Raw genomic sequence first — 18,753 nt, forward strand, 5'->3', positions numbered from 1 at the left:
TTGGTGTCAGTAAATTTTTATCCTTTCTTTTTTTATAAGAAATTGTATTCTTTATTAGATTTTAGAATCTTTTATTCAGGATGTGTCAAATTGATAAGAAGTGATATCAAAGATTAATATTGTTAGAAGAGATTTATATTTTGAATAAACACTGTTCTTTAAAAAAAAAATTATACATCGAAGAATCCTGAAAAAAGTATCGCAGATTCCAAAATAATATTTGGTAGCACAACTATTAATAGTTCTAATAATAAATCATCACATTTTCATGATTTGTAAAGATCATGTGACACTGAAGACTGGAGGAACGATGCTGAAAATACAGCTGCACATCACAGAAATAAATTATATTTTAAAGGATATTAAAATATAAACCATTATTTGCTATATTTTATTTTGATAATTTTGAATTATTACTGAAATACAACCTTTTTTTTGTTTCAAACAGTTGATTGAACAATAATAAATGAAGTACCTGAAGCTGAAAATGAAATAAATGTATAATAATTAGCAAAGATGATTAATTTAGCGCTGTAAACGCTTGTGTGAGGGGCGGAGCGTCAGACGCGCGTGAGGACCAAACACAGCAGAACGGTAAGAAACTTCACTCCTCTTATTATTTCTCTTTTACTATAGCGATTTATTTTTTGATACGTGATCTGAGTCTTTCATAGAGCTGTAGAGTTATTAGAGAAATAGAGTTATTTTTTACATTCTTTGGTCGAAGTCTGTTGATTCAGATCAGCACTTCGGAGCCTTTTCGCGACTCGGTTGATTTAGATCGGCACTTCGGAGCCTGTTCGCGACTCGGTTGATTTAGATCGGCACTTCGGAGCCTGTTCTCGACTCGGTTGATTTAGATCGGCACTTCGGAGCATGTTCGCGACTAGGTTGATTCAGATCGGCACTTCGGAGCCTGTTCTCGACTCGGTTGATTTAGATCGGCACTTCGGAGCATGTTCGCGACTCGGTTGATTCAGATCGGCACTTCGGAGCCTGTTCGCGACTCGGTTGATTTAGATCGGCACTTCGGAGCCTGTTCGCGACTCGGTTGATTCAGATCGGCACTTCGGAGCCTTATCGCGACTCGGTTGATTTAGATCGGCACTTCGGAGCATGTTCGCGACTCGGTTGATTCAGATCGGCACTTCGGAGCCTGTTCGCGACTCGGTTGATTCAGATCGACACTTTGGAGCAGGAAGTGTTTGTTAAACAGTTAATTTGTGATGAATGAATATTTGACCTGAGGCTTTTTTTTAACCTGTCGATGTGATTTTTAAATGATTTCAATGACTTTTGGATGACAATACTTCTTGTACCTCAGTTGCATTTTTTTTTGTTTTATGAATTGTGGATTGATTAATCAACTGAGAAATAAAGTTGAACATTGATTATCATTTACTCTTAAATAAGATGATGAAAAGAAAAGGTAATATTGCATATAAAATTATATCTAAGTATGAACTAACTTGCGCCATACAGTAAATATTCTTACTCTACCCTAAATCAGGGAAAAAATGTTTGGCTCAGTTTACAGAAAAGTGTACGTCACACATCCTTTCATTATGATGCAACATAGTTTTCTCCTCAGATGAGTATTTAACATCTTTATTATTGTGGGGATTAGTTTGTAAGTGCTACACACACACACCGGTCAGAGTTTGGGATCAGAATGATTTTTTTATGTTTTTTTTTTTTTTCTTACCGGATTTACTCATCAAAACTGCATTTATTTGATCAAAAATACAGGAAAAAAAGTGAAATATTATTATGAAGTAAAACAACATTATTTTTTATTTTAATATACATTAAAATCTATTTTATTTCTGAGATTTTCAGCATCATTCCTCCAGTCGTCAGTGTCACAGAATAATATGATGATTTATTACGTGCTGCTGAAACCATGATACTTCTTTCAGGATTCTTTGATGAATGAAAAGCTAAAAAGAAGAGCATTTATTTAAAGATTTTTCTAACAATATTCACTACAGTTCAATAGTTTGGGGTCAGTAAATTTTTATCCTTTCTTTTTTTTATTAGAAATGGTATTCTTTATTAGATTTTAGAATCTTTTATTCAGGATGTGTTAAATTGATAAGAAGTGATATCAAAAATTAATATTGTTAGAAGAGATTTATATTTTGAATAAACGCTGTTCTTTAAAAAAAATTATACATCGAAGAATCCTTAAAGTATCACAGATTCCAAAATAATAATTGATAGCACAACTATTAATAGTTCTAATAATAAATCATCATATTTTCATGATTTCTAAAGATCATGTGACACTGAAGACTGGAGGAACGATGCTGAAAATACAGCTGCACATCACAGAAATAAATTATATTTTAAAGGATATTAAAATATAAACCATTATTTTATATATTTTATTTTGATAATTTTGAATTATTACTGAAATACAACCTTTTTTTGTTTCAAACAGTTCATTGAACAATAATAAAGGAAGCTGACAATGAAGTAAATGTATAATAATTAGCAAAGATGATTAATTTAGCGCTGTAAACGCGCGTGTGAGGGGCGGAGAAGCGCCACAAGCGTCAGACACGGGTGAAGACCAAACAGCAGAACGGTAGGAAACTTCACTCCTCTTATTATTTCTCTTTTACTATAGCGATTTATTTATAGATGCGTGATCTGAGTCTTTCATAGAGTTGTAGAGTTATTAGAGAAATAGAGTTATTTTTTACATTCTTTGGTCGAAGTTTTCAGATCGGGACTCCGGAGCCTGTTCGCAACTCTGTTGATTCAGATCAGCACTTCGGAGCTTTTTCGCGACTAGGTTGGTTCAGATCGGCACTTCGGAACATGTTCGTGACTCGGTGTATTCAGATTGGCACTTTGGAGCATGTTTGTGACTCGGTTGATTCAGATCGGCACTTCGGAGCCTGTTCGCGACTCGGTTGATTCAGATCGGCACTTTGGAGCATGTTTGTGACTCGGTTGATTCAGATCGGCACTTCGGGGCCTGTTCGCGACTCGGTTAATTCAGATCGGTACTTCGGCGCATGTTCGCGACTCGGTTGATTTCAGACAGGGGCGGAGCCGGGGGGTGGCTATTGGGGCTTAAGCCCCGAATGTTTTGTCAAAAGCCCCGAATCTTTTAGCTTTTTTAAAATAACTTCAACTTTGTTTCATTTCCTCTCAGTCTCTCAGACTGGAGCGGCAAAAAAAAAGAAACAAAAGCTCTATTACTGTGCGTTGTGGCGCACGGTAAAGCATCACGCATCACTTCGCTTGTTTGCCAACTGCCGATAAAAACTAACGAAGAAGAATATAAATCATCTTCTTCGTCGTTGTCATTAGGGGCTGGTGGGCTTTTTATTTCACCGCCGTCGTAGCGAGCTCACTGACTAACTGCCTGAAATTAGCATTATGGACATAACAATTTTTTTTAAAAGGAACTCGTAACAGCAAACCTCACCGGCCAGAGAGAGATTCAAAAGCAATATATCCCAATGTATCAAATGCTAAGTTATTTCAGGGCATGTTTTACAACTGTTCTCGGCACATTAGTGGGATAAGAAGATAGATTAATTGAGAAATATAGCTGGAGAACAATTAAATACAAAATAGTTTGTAGGCTCTACTGGGTGAATATTTTTTTTTTTCTGAGTAACCATCATTTTCCCAGATAGTGTATTTTTAGGCATTCTGTTATCTCAAACAGCCTGAAAAATAGTGCATTTAGCTGACATAAACGTGGGGAAAAAAAATCTCCCCTGCGGAGTACACCCCTGCAGCCCCCTAGGTTTGGGCTAAGCCCCGAATGTTTACATCTTCTGGCTCCGCCCCTGATTTCAGATCGGGACTTCGGCTCATGTTCGCGACTCGGTTGATTCAGATCGGCACTTCAGAGCATGTTTGAGATTTTTTTAAATTCAAATCTGGATATCGAAGCAGGAAGTGTATGTCAAACAGGTGATAACTTAATATTTGGACTTGAGGCTTTTTTTTAACCTGTCGATTCAGTATGTACATGGACCCACACACAAAGGTCGACACACTCTAGACTTAATCATCAGTAGGGCTCTAAACTTTTCATCCATTGTTATTAAGGACATAGTGTCACAGATCGCAAGAGGCGAAGACTCAAGTGCAGGCAGATGGGAAGACTTCATTTATACATCACCAAAATAAATAAAAACACAACTGAAACCAGAGGAGCGTTCAAAGTTACGAGACATAGACTGAAGACAGATTCCAAGTGAAATGCTCTCAGACAGCAAATGCAATGAGTTTGCATCCTTCTTTTCTGAGAAGATCATCAATATCAGGAAGGCGATTAGCACATCATCAAGTAATGCAGTTAGAAATACCAAGGGTTCACACAAAACAAGGGGAATCTGCTTTTAGTGTCTCTTCCGCTCACAGTTGGAATCAGCTTCCAAAAGAGATCTGATGTGCTAAAACACTAGTCACATTTAAATCTAGACTTAAAACTCATCTGTTTAGCTGTGCATTTATTGAATGAGCACTGTGCAATGTCCGAAATGGTTGCACTATATTTTCACTGTTTTTTTTTTTAATATAAAATAATTTTGTAACCGTTTTTAAATTCATTTTAATTAAGTAAAATTTTTAATCATTATAAAAGTTTTAAAATTGCTTGTTTTATATTTGTTATAATTTTTCTTTATGATTATTTTACTTTCTTTTATGTAAAGCACTTTGAATTACCATTGTGTATGAAATGTGCTACATAAATAAACTTGCCTTACCTAGTGTGTTAGTGGGCTTATGTGTGTGTGTTATATATATATATATATATATATATATATATTATATATATATATATATAACACACATACACACACTACCGGTCAGAGTTTGGGATCAGAATTATTTCTAATGTTTTTTTTACAGGAATTTATTTTACTCATCAAGACAGCATTTATTTGATCAAAAATACTGGAAAACATGTAATATTGTGAAATATTATTAACATTTTTCTATTTTAATATGCATGGTGTAATTTATTCATGTGATGTGCAGCTGTATTTTCAACATCATTCCTCCAGTCTTCAGTGTCACGTGATCTTCAGAAATCAGAATAATATGATGATTTATTATTACAGTTATCAACAGTTTTGCTGATAAATATTATTTGGGAGTCTGTGATACTTTTTTTCAGGATTCTTTGATGAATAAAAAGTTAAAAAGAAGAGCATTTATTTAAAATATAAATATTTTCTAACAATATTCACTACAGTTCAATAGTTTGGGGTCAGTACATTTTTATCCTTTCTTTTTTTATAAGAAATTGTATTCTTTATTAGATTTTAGAATCTTTTATTCAGGATGTGTCAAATTGATAAGAAGTGATATCAAAGATTAATATTGTTAGAAGAGATTTATATTTTGAATAAACGCTGTTCTTTAAAAAAAAAAATTATGCATCGAAGAATCCTGAAAAAAAGTATCGCAGATTCCAAAATAATATTTGGTAGCACAACTATTAATAGTTCTAATAATAAATCATCACATTTTCATGATTTCTAAAGATCATGTGACACTGAAGACTGGAGGAACGATGCTGAAAATACAGCTGCACATCACAGAAATAAATTATATTTTAAAGGATATTAAAATATAAACCATTATTTGCTATATTTTATTTTGATAATTTTGAATTATTACTGAAATACAACCTTTTTTTTGTTTCAAACAGTTGATTGAACAATAATAAATGAAGTACCTGAAGCTGACAATGAAGTAAATGTATAATAATTAGCAAAGATGATTAATTTAGCGCTGTAAACGCTTGTGTGAGGGGTGGAGCGTCAGACGCACCTGAGGACCAAACACAGCAGAACGGTAAGAAACTTCACTCCTCTTATTATTTCTCTTTTACTATAGCGATATATTTTTTGATACGTGATCTGAGTCTTTCATAGAGCTGTAGAGTTATTAGAGAAATAGAGTTATTTTTTACATTCTTTGGTCGAAGTCTGTTGATTCAGATCAGCACTTCGGAGCCTGTTCGCGACTCGGTTGATTTAGATCGGCACTTCGGAGCCTGTTCGCGACTCGGTTTGATTTAGATCGGCACTTCGGAGCATGTTCGCGACTAGGTTGATTCAGATCGGCACTTCGGAGCATGTTCGCGACTCGGTTGATTCAGATCGGCACTTCGGAGCATGTTCGCGACTCGGTTGATTCAGATCGGCACTTCGGAGCCTGTTCGCGACTCGGTTGATTCAGATCGGCACTTCGGAGCCTGTTCGCGACTCGGTTGATTCAGATCGGCACTTTGGAGCAGGAAGTGTTTGTTAAATAGTTAATTTGTGATGAATGAATATTTGACCTGTAGAGTTATTAGAGAAATAGAGTTATTTTTTACATTCTTTGGTCGAAGTCTGTTGATTCAGATCAGCACTTCGGAGCCTGTTCGCGACTCGGTTGATTTAGATCGGCACTTCGGAGCCTGTTCGCGACTCGGTTTGATTTAGATCGGCACTTCGGAGCATGTTCGCGACTAGGTTGATTCAGATCGGCACTTCGGAGCATGTTCGCGACTCGGTTGATTCAGATCGGCACTTCGGAGCATGTTCGCGACTCGGTGTATTCAGATTGGCACTTCGGAGCCTGTTCGCGACTCGGTTGATTCAGATCGGCACTTTGGAGCATGTTTGTGACTCGGTTGATTCAGATCGGCACTTTGGAGCAGGAAGTGTTTGTTAAACAGTTAATTTGTGATAAATGAATATTTGACCTGAGGCTTTTTTTTAACCTGTCGATGTGATTTTTAAATGATTTCAATGACTTTTGGATGTCAATACTTCTTGTACCTCAGTTGCATTTTTTTTTGTTTCATGAATTGTGGATTGATTAATCAACTGAGAAATAAAGTTGAACATTGATTATCATTTACTCTTAAATAAGATGATGAAAAGAAAAGGTAATATTGCATATAAAATTATATCTAAGTATGAACTAACTTGTGCAATACAGTAAATATTCTTACTCTACCCTAAATCAGGGAAAAAATGTTTGGCTCAGTTTACAGAAAAGTGTACGTCACACATCCTTTCATTATGATGCAACATAGTTTTCTCCTCAGATGAGTAACATCTTTATTATTGTGGGGATTAGTGTGTAAGTGCTACACACACACACCGGTCAGAGTTTGGGATCAGAATTATTTTTTTATGTTTTTTTTTTTTTTTCTTACCGGATTTACTCATCAAAACTGCATTTATTTGATCAAAAATACAGGAAAAAAAGTGAAATATTATTATGAAGTAAAACAACATTATTTTTTATTTTAATATACATTAAAATCTATTTTATTTCTGAGATTTTCAGCATCATTCCTCCAGTCGTCAGTGTCACAGAATAATATGATGATTTATTACGTGCTGCTGAAACCATGATACTTCTTTCAGGATTCTTTGATGAATGAAAAGCTAAAAAGAAGAGCATTTATTTAAAGATTTTTCTAACAATATTCACTACAGTTCAATAGTTTGGGGTCAGTAAATTTTTATCCTTTCTTTTTTTTATTAGAAATGGTATTCTTTATTAGATTTTAGAATCTTTTATTCAGGATGTGTTAAATTGATAAGAAGTGATATCAAAAATTAATATTGTTAGAAGAGATTTATATTTTGAATAAACGCTGTTCTTTAAAAAAAATTATACATCGAAGAATCCTTAAAAAAGTATCACAGATTCCAAAATAATAATTGGTAGCACAACTATTAATAGTTCTAATAATAAATCATCATATTTTCATGATTTCTAAAGATCATGTGACACTGAAGACTGGAGGAACGATGCTGAAAATACAGCTGCACATCACAGAAATAAATTATATTTTAAAGGATATTAAAATATAAACCATTATTTTATATATTTTATTTTGATAATTTTGAATTATTACTGAAATACAACCTTTTTTTGTTTCAAACAGTTCATTGAACAATAATAAAGGAAGCTGACAATGAAGTAAATGTATAATAATTAGCAAAGATGATTAATTTAGCGCTGTCAACGCGCGTGTGAGGGGCGGAGAAGCGCCACAAGCGTCAGACACGGGTGAAGACCAAACAGCAGAACGGTAGGAAACTTCACTCCTCTTATTATTTCTCTTTTACTATAGCGATTTATTTATAGATGCGTGATCTGAGTCTTTCATAGAGTTGTAGAGTTATTAGAGAAATAGAGTTATTTTTTACATTCTTTGGTCGAAGTTTTCAGATCGGGACTCCGGAGCCTGTTCGCGACTCGGTTGATTCAGATCGGCACTTTGGAGCATGTTCGTGACTCGGTTGATTCAGATCGGCACTTTGGAGCATGTTCGTGACTCGGTTGATTCAGATCGGCACTTCGGGGCCTGTTCGCGACTCGGTTAATTCAGATCGGTACTTCGGCGCATGTTCGCGACTCGGTTGATTCAGATCGGCACTTCAGAGCATGTTTGAGATTTTTTTAAATTCAAATCTGGATATCGAAGCAGGAAGTGTATGTCAAACAGGTGATAAATTAATATTTGGACTTGAGGCTTTTTTTTAACCTGTCGATTCAGTATGTACATGGACCCACACACAAAGGTCGACACACTCTAGACTTAATCATCAGTAGGGCTCTAAACTTTTCATCCATTGTTATTAAGGACATAGTGTCACAGATCGCAAGAGGCGAAGACTCAAGTGCAGGCAGATGGGAAGACTTCATTTATACATCACCAAAATAAATAAAAACACAACTGAAACCAGAGGAGCGTTCAAAGTTACGAGACATAGACTGAAGACAGATTCCAAGTGAAATGCTCTCAGACAGCAAATGCAATGAGTTTGCATCCTTCTTTTCTGAGAAGATCATCAATATCAGGAAGGCGATTAGCACATCCTCAAGTAATGCAGTTAGAAATACCAAGGGTTCACACAAAACAAGGGGAATCTGCTTTTAGTGTCTCTTCCGCTCACAGTTGGAATCAGCTTCCAAAAGAGATCTGATGTGCTAAAACACTAGTCACATTTAAATCTAGACTTAAAACTCATCTGTTTAGCTGTGCATTTATTGAATGAGCACTGTGCAATGTCCGAAATGGTTGCACTATATTTTCACTGTTTTTTTTTTTATATAAAATAATTTTGTAACCGTTTTTAAATTCATTTTAATTAAGTAAAATTTTTAATCATTATAAAAGTTTTAAAATTGCTTGTTTTATATTTGTTATAATTTTTCTTTATGATTATTTTACTTTCTTTTATGTAAAGCACTTTGAATTACCATTGTGTATGAAATGTGCTACATAAATAAACTTGCCTTGCCTAGTGTGTTAGTGGGCTTATGTGTGTGTGTTATATATATATATATATATATATATATATATATATATATATATATATATATATATATATATATATATATATATATATATATATATATATATATATATATATATATATAACACACATACACACACTACCGGTCAGAGTTTGGGATCAGAATGATTTCTAATGTTTTTTTTACAGGAATTTATTTTACTCATCAAGACAGCATTTATTTGATCAAAAATACTGGAAAACATGTAATATTGTGAAATATTATTAACATTTTTCTATTTTAATATACATGGTGTAATTTATTCATGTGATGTGCAGCTGTATTTTCAACATCATTCCTCCAGTCTTCAGTGTCACGTGATCTTCAGAAATCAGAATAATATGATGATTTATTATTACAGTTATCAACAGTTTTGCTGATAAATATTATTTGGGAGTCTGTGATACTTTTTTTCAGGATTCTTTGATGAATAAAAAGTTAAAAAGAAGAGCATTTATTTAAAATATAAATATTTTCTAACAGTATTCACTACAGTTCAATAGTTTGGGGTCAGTACATTTTTATCCTTTCTTTTTTATAAGAAATTGTATTCTTTATTAGATTTTAGAATCTTTTATTCAGGATGTGTCAAATTGATAAGAAGTGATATCAAAGATTAATATTGTTAGAAGAGATTTATATTTTGAATAAACCCTGTTCTTTAAAAAAAAAAATTATACATCGAAGAATCCTGAAAAAAAGTATCGCAGATTCCAAAATAATATTTGGTAGCACAACTATTAATAGTTCTAATAATAAATCATCACCTTTTCATGATTTCTAAAGATCATGTGACACTGAAGACTGGAGGAACGATGCTGAAAATACAGCTGCACATCACAGAAATAAATTATATTTTAAAGGATATTAAAATATAAACCATTATTTGCTATATTTTATTTTGATAATTTTGAATTATTACTGAAATACAACCTTTTTTTTTGTTTCAAACAGTTGATTGAACAATAATAAATGAAGTACCTGAAGCTGAAAATGAAATAAATGTATAATAATTAGCAAAGATGATTAATTTAGCGCTGTAAACACTTGTGTGAGGGGCGGAGCGTCAGACGCGCGTGAGGACCAAACACAGCAGAACGGCAAGAAACTTCACTCCTCTTATTATTTCTCTTTTACTATAGCGATTTATTTTTTGATACGTGATCTGAGTCTTTCATAGAGCTGTAGAGTTATTAGAGAAATAGAGTTATTTTTTACATTCTTTGGTCGAAGTCTGTTGATTCAGATCAGCACTTCGGAGCCTTTTCGCGACTCGGTTGATTTAGATCGGCACTTCGGAGCCTGTTCGCGACTAGGTTGATTTAGATCGGCACTTCGGAGCATGTTCGCGACTAGGTTGATTCAGATCGGCACTTCGGAGCCTGTTCTCGACTCGGTTGATTTAGATCGGCACTTCGGAGCATGTTCGCGACTCGGTTGATTCAGATCGGCACTTCGGAGCCTTTTCGCAACTCGGTTGATTTAGATCGGCACTTCGGAGCCTGTTCTCGACTCGGTTGATTTAGATCGGCACTTCGGAGCATGTTCGTGACTAGGTTGATTCAGATCGGCACTTCGGAGCCTGTTCTCGACTCGGTTGATTTAGATCGGCACTTCGGAGCATGTTCGCGACTCGGTTGATTCAGATCGGCACTTCGGAGCCTTTTCGCGACTCGGTTGATTTAGATCGGCACTTCGGAGCCTGTTCGCGACTCGGTTGATTTAGATCGGCACTTCGGAGCATGTTCGCGACTAGGTTGATTCAGATCGGCACTTCGCAGCCTTTTCGCGACTCGGTTGATTTAGATCGGCACTTCGGAGCCTGTTCGCGACTCGGTTGATTTAGATCGGCACTTCGGAGCATGTTCGCGACTAGGTTGATTCAGATCGGCACTTCGGAGCATGTTCGCGACTTGGTTGATTCAGATCGGCACTTCGGAGCCTGTTCGCGACTCGGTTGATTCAGATCGGCACTTCGGAGCCTGTTCGCGACTCGGTTGATTCAGATCGACACTTTGGAGCAGGAAGTGTTTGTTAAACAGTTAATTTGTGATGAATGAATATTTGACCTGAGGCTTTTTTTTAACCTGTCGATGTGATTTTTAAATGATTTCAATGACTTTTGGATGACAATACTTCTTGTACCTCAGTTGCATTTTTTTTTGTTTTATGAATTGTGGATTGATTAATCAACTGAGAAATAAAGTTGAACATTGATTATCATTTACTCTTAAATAAGATGATGAAAAGAAAAGGTAATATTGCATATAAAATTATATCTAAGTATGAACTAACTTGCGCCATACAGTAAATATTCTTACTCTACCCTAAATCAGGGAAAAAATGTTTGGCTCAGTTTACAGAAAAGTGTACGTCACACATCCTTTCATTATGATGCAACATAGTTTTCTCCTCAGATGAGTATTTAACATCTTTATTATTGTGGGGATTAGTTTGTAAGTGCTACACACACACACCGGTCAGAGTTTGGGATCAGAATGATTTTTTTATGTTTTTTTTTTTTTCTTACCGGATTTACTCATCAAAACTGCATTTATTTGATCAAAAATACAGGAAAAAAAGTGAAATATTATTATGAAGTAAAACAACATTATTTTTTATTTTAATATACATTAAAATCTATTTTATTTCTGAGATTTTCAGCATCATTCCTCCAGTCGTCAGTGTCACAGAATAATATGATGATTTATTACGTGCTGCTGAAACCATGATACTTCTTTCAGGATTATTTGATGAATGAAAAGCTAAAAAGAAGAGCATTTATTTAAAGATTTTTCTAACAATATTCACTACAGTTCAATAGTTTGGGGTCAGTAAATTTTTTTCCTTTCTTTTTTTTATTAGAAATGGTATTCTTTATTAGATTTTAGAATCTTTTATTCAGGATGTGTTAAATTGATAAGAAGTGATATCAAAAATTAATATTGTTAGAAGAGATTTATATTTTGAATAAACGCTGTTCTTTAAAAAAAATTATACATCGAAGAATCCTTAAAGTATCACAGATTCCAAAATAATAATTGATAGCACAACTATTAATAGTTCTAATAATAAATCATCATATTTTCATGATTTCTAAAGATCATGTGACACTGAAGACTGGAGGAACGATGCTGAAAATACAGCTGCACATCACAGAAATAAATTATATTTTAAAGGATATTAAAATATAAACCATTATTTGCTATATTTTATTTTGATAATTTTGAATTATTACTGAAATACAACCTTTTTTTTTTTCAAACAGTTGATTGAACAATAATAAAGTACCTGAAGCTGACAATGAAGTAAATGTATAATAATTAGCAAAGATGATTAATTTAGCGCTGTAAACGCTTGTGTGAGGGGCGGAGCGTCAGACGCGCGTGAGGACCAAACACAGCAGAACGGTAAGAAACTTCACTCCTCTTATTATTTCTCTTTTACTATAGAGATATATTTTTTGATACGTGATCTGAGTCTTTCATAGAGCTGTAGAGTTATTAGAGAAATAGAGTTATTTTTTACATTCTTTGGTTGAAGTCTGTTGATTCAGATCAGCACTTCGGAGCCTGTTCGCGACTCGGTTGATTTAGATCGGCACTTCGGAGCCTGTTCGCGACTCGGTTGATTTAGATCGGCACTTCGGAGCATGTTCGCGACTAGGTTGATTCAGATCGGCACTTCGGAGCATGTTCGCGACTCGGTTGATTCAGATCGGCACTTCGGAGCATGTTCGCGACTCGGTTGATTCAGATCGGCACTTCGGAGCATGTTCGCGACTCGGTTGATTCAGATCGGCACTTCGGAGCATGTTCGCGACTCGGTTGATTCAGATCGGCACTTCGGAGCCTGTTCGCGACTCGGTTGATTCAGATCGGCACTTCGGAGCCTGTTCGCGACTCGGTTGATTCAGATCGGCACTTTGGAGCAGGAAGTGTTTGTTAAACAGTTAATTTGTGATGAATGAATATTTGACCTGAGGCTTTTTTTTAACCTGTCGATGTGATTTTTAAATGATTTCAATGACTTTTGGATGTCAATACTTCTTGTACCTCAGTTGCATTTTTTTTGTTTCATGAATTGTGGATTGATTAATCAACTGAGAAATAAAGTTGAACATTGATTATCATTTACTCTTAAATAAGATGATGAAAAGAAAAGGTAATATTGCATATAAAATTATATCTAAGTATGAACTAACTTGTGCAATACAGTAAATATTCTTACTCTACCCTAAATCAGGGAAAAAATGTTTGGCTCAGTTTACAGAAAAGTGTACGTCACACATCCTTTCATTATGATGCAACATAGTTTTCTCCTCAGATGAGTATTTAACATCTTTATTATTGTGGGGATTAGTGTGTAAGTGCTACACACACACACCGGTCAGAGTTTGGGATCAGAATGATTTTTTTATGTTTTTTTTTTTTTTCCTTACCGGATTTACTCATCAAAACTGCATTTATTTGATCAAAAATACAGGAAAAAAAGTGAAATATTATTATGAAGTAAAACAACATTATTTTTTATTTTAATATACATTAAAATCTATTTTATTTCTGAGATTTTCAGCATCATTCCTCCAGTCGTCAGTGTCACAGTATAATATGATGATTTATTACGTGCTGCTGAAACCGTGATACTTCTTTCAGGATTCTTTGATGAATGAAAAGCTAAAAAGAAGAGCATTTATTTAAAGATTTTTCTAACAATATTCACTACAGTTCAATAGTTTGGGGTCAGTAAATTTTTATCCTTTCTTTTTTTTATTAGAAATGGTATTCTTTATTAGATTTTAGAATCTTTTATTCAGGATGTGTTAAATTGATAAGAAGTGATATCAAAAATTAATATTGTTAGAAGAGATTTATATTTTGAATAAACGCTGTTCTTTAAAAAAAATTATACATCGAAGAATCCTTAAAAAAGTATCACAGATTCCAAAATAATAATTGGTAGCACAACTATTAATAGTTCTAATAATAAATCATCATATTTTCATGATTTCTAAAGATCATGTGACACTGAAGACTGGAGGAACGATGCTGAAAATACAGCTGCACATCACAGAAATAAATTATATTTTAAAGGATATTAAAATATAAACCATTATTTTATATATTTTATTTTGATAATTTTGAATTATTACTGAAATACAACCTTTTTTTGTTTCAAACAGTTCATTGAACAATAATAAAGGAAGCTGACAATGAAGTAAATGTATAATAATTAGCAAAGATGATTAATTTAGCGCTGTCAACGCGCGTGTGAGGGGCGGAGACGCGCCGCAAGCGTCAGACACGGGTGAAGACCAAACAGCAGAACGGTAGGAAACTTCACTCCTCTTATTATTTCTCTTTTACTATAGCGATTTATTTATAGATGCGTGATCTGAGTCTTTCATAGAGTTGTAGAGTTATTAGAGAAATAGAGTTATTTTTTACATTCTTTGGTCGAAGTTTTCAGATCGGGACTCCGGAGCCTGTTCGCAACTCTGTTGATTCAGATCAGCACTTCGGAGCTTTTTCGCGACTAGGTTGGTTCAGATCGGCACTTCGGAGCCTGTTCGCGACTGGGTTGATTCAGATCGGCACTTCGGAGCATGTTCGCGACTCCGTTGATTGAGATCGCCACTTCGGAACATGTTCGCGACTCGGTGTATTCAGGTTGGCACTTCGGAGCCTGTTCGCGACTCGGTTGATTCAGATCGGCACTTTGGAGCATGTTTGTGACTCGGTTGATTCAGATCGGCACTTCGGGGCCTGTTCGCGACTCGGTTAATTCAGATCGGTACTTCGGCGCATGTTCGCGACTCGGTTGATTTCAGATCGGTACTTCGGCGCATGTTCGCGACTCGGTTGATTCAGATCGGCACTTCAGAGCATGTTTGAGATTTTTTTAAATTCAAATCTGGACATCGAAGCAGGAAGTGTATGTCAAACAGGTGATAAATTAATATTTTGACTTGAGGCTTTTTTTTAACCTGTCGATTCAGTATGTACATGGACCCACACACAAAGGTCGACACACTCTAGACTTAATCATCAGTAGGGCTCTAAACTTTTCATCCATTGTTATTAAGGACATAGTGTCACAGATCGCAAGAGGCGAAGACTCAAGTGCAGGCAGATGGGAAGACTTCATTTATACATCACCAAAATAAATAAAAACACAACTGAAACCAGAGGAGCGTTCAAAGTTACGAGACATAGACTGAAGACAGATTCCAAGTGAAATGCTCTCAGACAGCAAATGCAATGAGTTTGCATCCTTCTTTTCTGAGAAGATCATCAATATCAGGAAGGCGATTAGCACATCATCAAGTAATGCAGTTAGAAATACCAAGGGTTCACACAAAACAAGGGGAATCTGCTTTTAGTGTCTCTTCCGCTCACAGTTGGAATCAGCTTCCAAAAGAGATCTGATGTGCTAAAACACTAGTCACATTTAAATCTAGACTTAAAACTCATCTGTTTAGCTGTGCATTTATTGAATGAGCACTGTGCAATGTCCGAAATGGTTGCACTATATTTTCACTGTTTTTTTTTTAATATAAAATAATTTTGTAACCGTTTTTAAATTCATTTTAATTAAGTAAAATTTTTAATCATTATAAAAGTTTTAAAATTGCTTGTTTTATATTTGTTATAATTTTTCTTTATGATTATTTTACTTTCTTTTATGTAAAGCACTTTGAATTACCATTGTGTATGAAATGTGCTACATAAATAAACTTGCCTTGCCTAGTGTGTTAGTGGGCTTATGTGTGTGTTATATATATATATATATATATATATATATATATATATATATATATATATATATATATATATATATATATATATATATATATATATATATATATATATATATATATATATAACACACATACACACACTACCGGTCAGAGTTTGGGATCAGAATTATTTCTAATGTTTTTTTTTACAGGAATTTATTTTACTCATCAAGACAGCATTTATTTGATCAAAAATACTGGAAAACATGTAATATTGTGAAATATTATTAACATTTTTCTATTTTAATATACATGGTGTAATTTATTCATGTGATGTGCAGCTGTATTTTCAACATCATTCCTCCAGTCTTCAGTGTCACGTGATCTTCAGAAATCAGAATAATATGATGATTTATTTTTACAATTATCAACAGTTTTGCTGATAAATATTATTTGGGAGTCTGTGATACTTTTTTTTTCAGGATTCTTTGATGAATAAAAAGTTAAAAAGAAAAGCATTTATTTAAAATATAAATATTTTCTAACAATATTCACTACAGTTCAATAGTTTGGGGTCAGTAATTTTTTTGCCTTTCTTTTTTTATAAGAAATTGTATTCTTTATTAGATTTTAGAATCTTTTATTCAGGATGTGTCAAATTGATAAGAAGTGATATCAAAGATTAATATTGTTAGAAGAGATTTATATTTTGAATAAACACTGTTCTTTAAAAAAAAATTATACATCGAAGATTCCTGAAAAAAGTATCGCAGATTCCAAAATAATATTTGGTAGCACAACTATTAATAGTTCTAATAATAAATCATCACATTTTCATGATTTCTAAAGATCATGTGACACTGAAGACTGGAGGAACGATGCTGAAAATACAGCTGCACATCACAGAAATAAATTATATTTTAAAGGATATTAAAATATAAACCATTATTTGCTATATTTTATTTTGATAATTTTGAATTATTACTGAAATATAACCTTTTTTTTGTTTCAAACAGTTGATTGAACAATAATAAATGAAGTACCTGAAGCTGAAAATGAAATAAATGTATAATAATTAGCAAAGATGATTAATTTAGCGCTGTAAACGCTTGTGTGAGGGGCGGAGCGTCAGACGCGCGTGAGGACCAAACACAGCAGAACGGTAGGAAACTTCACTCCTCTTATTATTTCTCTTTTACTATAGCGATTTATTTCTTGATACGTGATCTGAGTCTTTCATAGAGCTGTAGAGTTATTAGAGAAATAGAGTTATTTTTTACATTCTTTGGTCGAAGTCTGTTGATTCAGATCAGCACTTCGGAGCCTGTTCGCGACTCGGTTGATTTAGATCGGCACCTCGGAGCCTGTTCGCGACTAGGTTGATTCAGATCGGCACTTCGGAGCATGTTCGCGACTCGGTTGATTCAGATCGGCACCTCGGAGCATGTTCGCGACTCGGTTGATTCAGATCGGCACTTCGGAGCATGTTCGCGACTCGGTTGATTCAGATAGGAACTTCGGAGCCTGTTCGCGACTCGGTTGATTCAGATCGGCACTTCGGAGCCTGTTCGCGACTCGGTTGATTCAGATAGGAACTTCGGAGCCTGTTCTCGACTCGGTTGATTCAGATCGGCACTTCGGAGCCTGTTCGCGACTCGGTTGATTCAGATCGGCACTTCGGAGCCTGTTCGCGACTCGGTTGATTCAGATCGGCACTTCGGAGCATGTTCGCGACTCCGTTTATTCAGATCAGCACTTTGGAGCAGGAAGTGTTTGTCAAACAGTTAATTTGTGATAAATGAATATTTGACCTGAGGCTTTTTTTTAACCTGTCCATGTGATTTTTAAATGATTTCAATGACTTTTGGATGTCAATACTTCTTGTACCTCAGTTGCATTTTTTTGTTTTGTTTTATGAATTGTGGATTGATTAATCAACTGAGAAATAAAGTTGAACATTGATTATCATGAACTCTTAAATAAGATGATGAAAAGAAAAGGAAATATTGCATATAAAATTATATATTTTTTGAGATTAACAATTTTATTGATTCTCATGCAAATGACAGGACAGAATACAGAATACCATTCAGAATCTGATTATTTTTTTTTTCTTTTCCCCTTAACTAACCACCCGAACTATTCCCTAATGATGGCTTTAAGGTCATTCCTTGGCTAACATTAGACGAACCACACAATCAACATTGTGTAAAGAAAAAGGAGTGGAAATAACAATTTAAAAAAAAATTAAATAAAATGTAGTCTTTACAGTGTCACAATCAAAACATGCTATTCACATGCTCCACTTCCAAATAGATTAAGTACTTGGACCATTTTTTAAAATACAATTTTAAGTTGTCCCTCTGCTTATATGACATTTTTTCATATGCAGCCACTCTTGAGAGTTCAGCTACCCATTCTTGAAAAGTCTTCTGATTTCCAGCTCCGGAGAATAATTTGTCTGCCAATCAATAGACTAGTTTGAATCCAGGATTTTGTGCTGGCGTTTATTATATCATTATTTATCCACCCACCTAATATAAAAAGCTTAGGACATAGTAAGACCTGGAGGTCTAAGATTAAACATATGTGTTCCTGAACTCTTTTCCAAAAATCTTGAACTTTTATGCAGGACCACAGGGCATGAGCTAAATCACCAGTCT

The sequence above is a fragment of the Carassius gibelio genome, chromosome B13, assembly GCF_023724105.1.
Source record: "Carassius gibelio isolate Cgi1373 ecotype wild population from Czech Republic chromosome B13, carGib1.2-hapl.c, whole genome shotgun sequence".
Classification (NCBI taxonomy): domain Eukaryota; kingdom Metazoa; phylum Chordata; class Actinopteri; order Cypriniformes; family Cyprinidae; genus Carassius; species Carassius gibelio.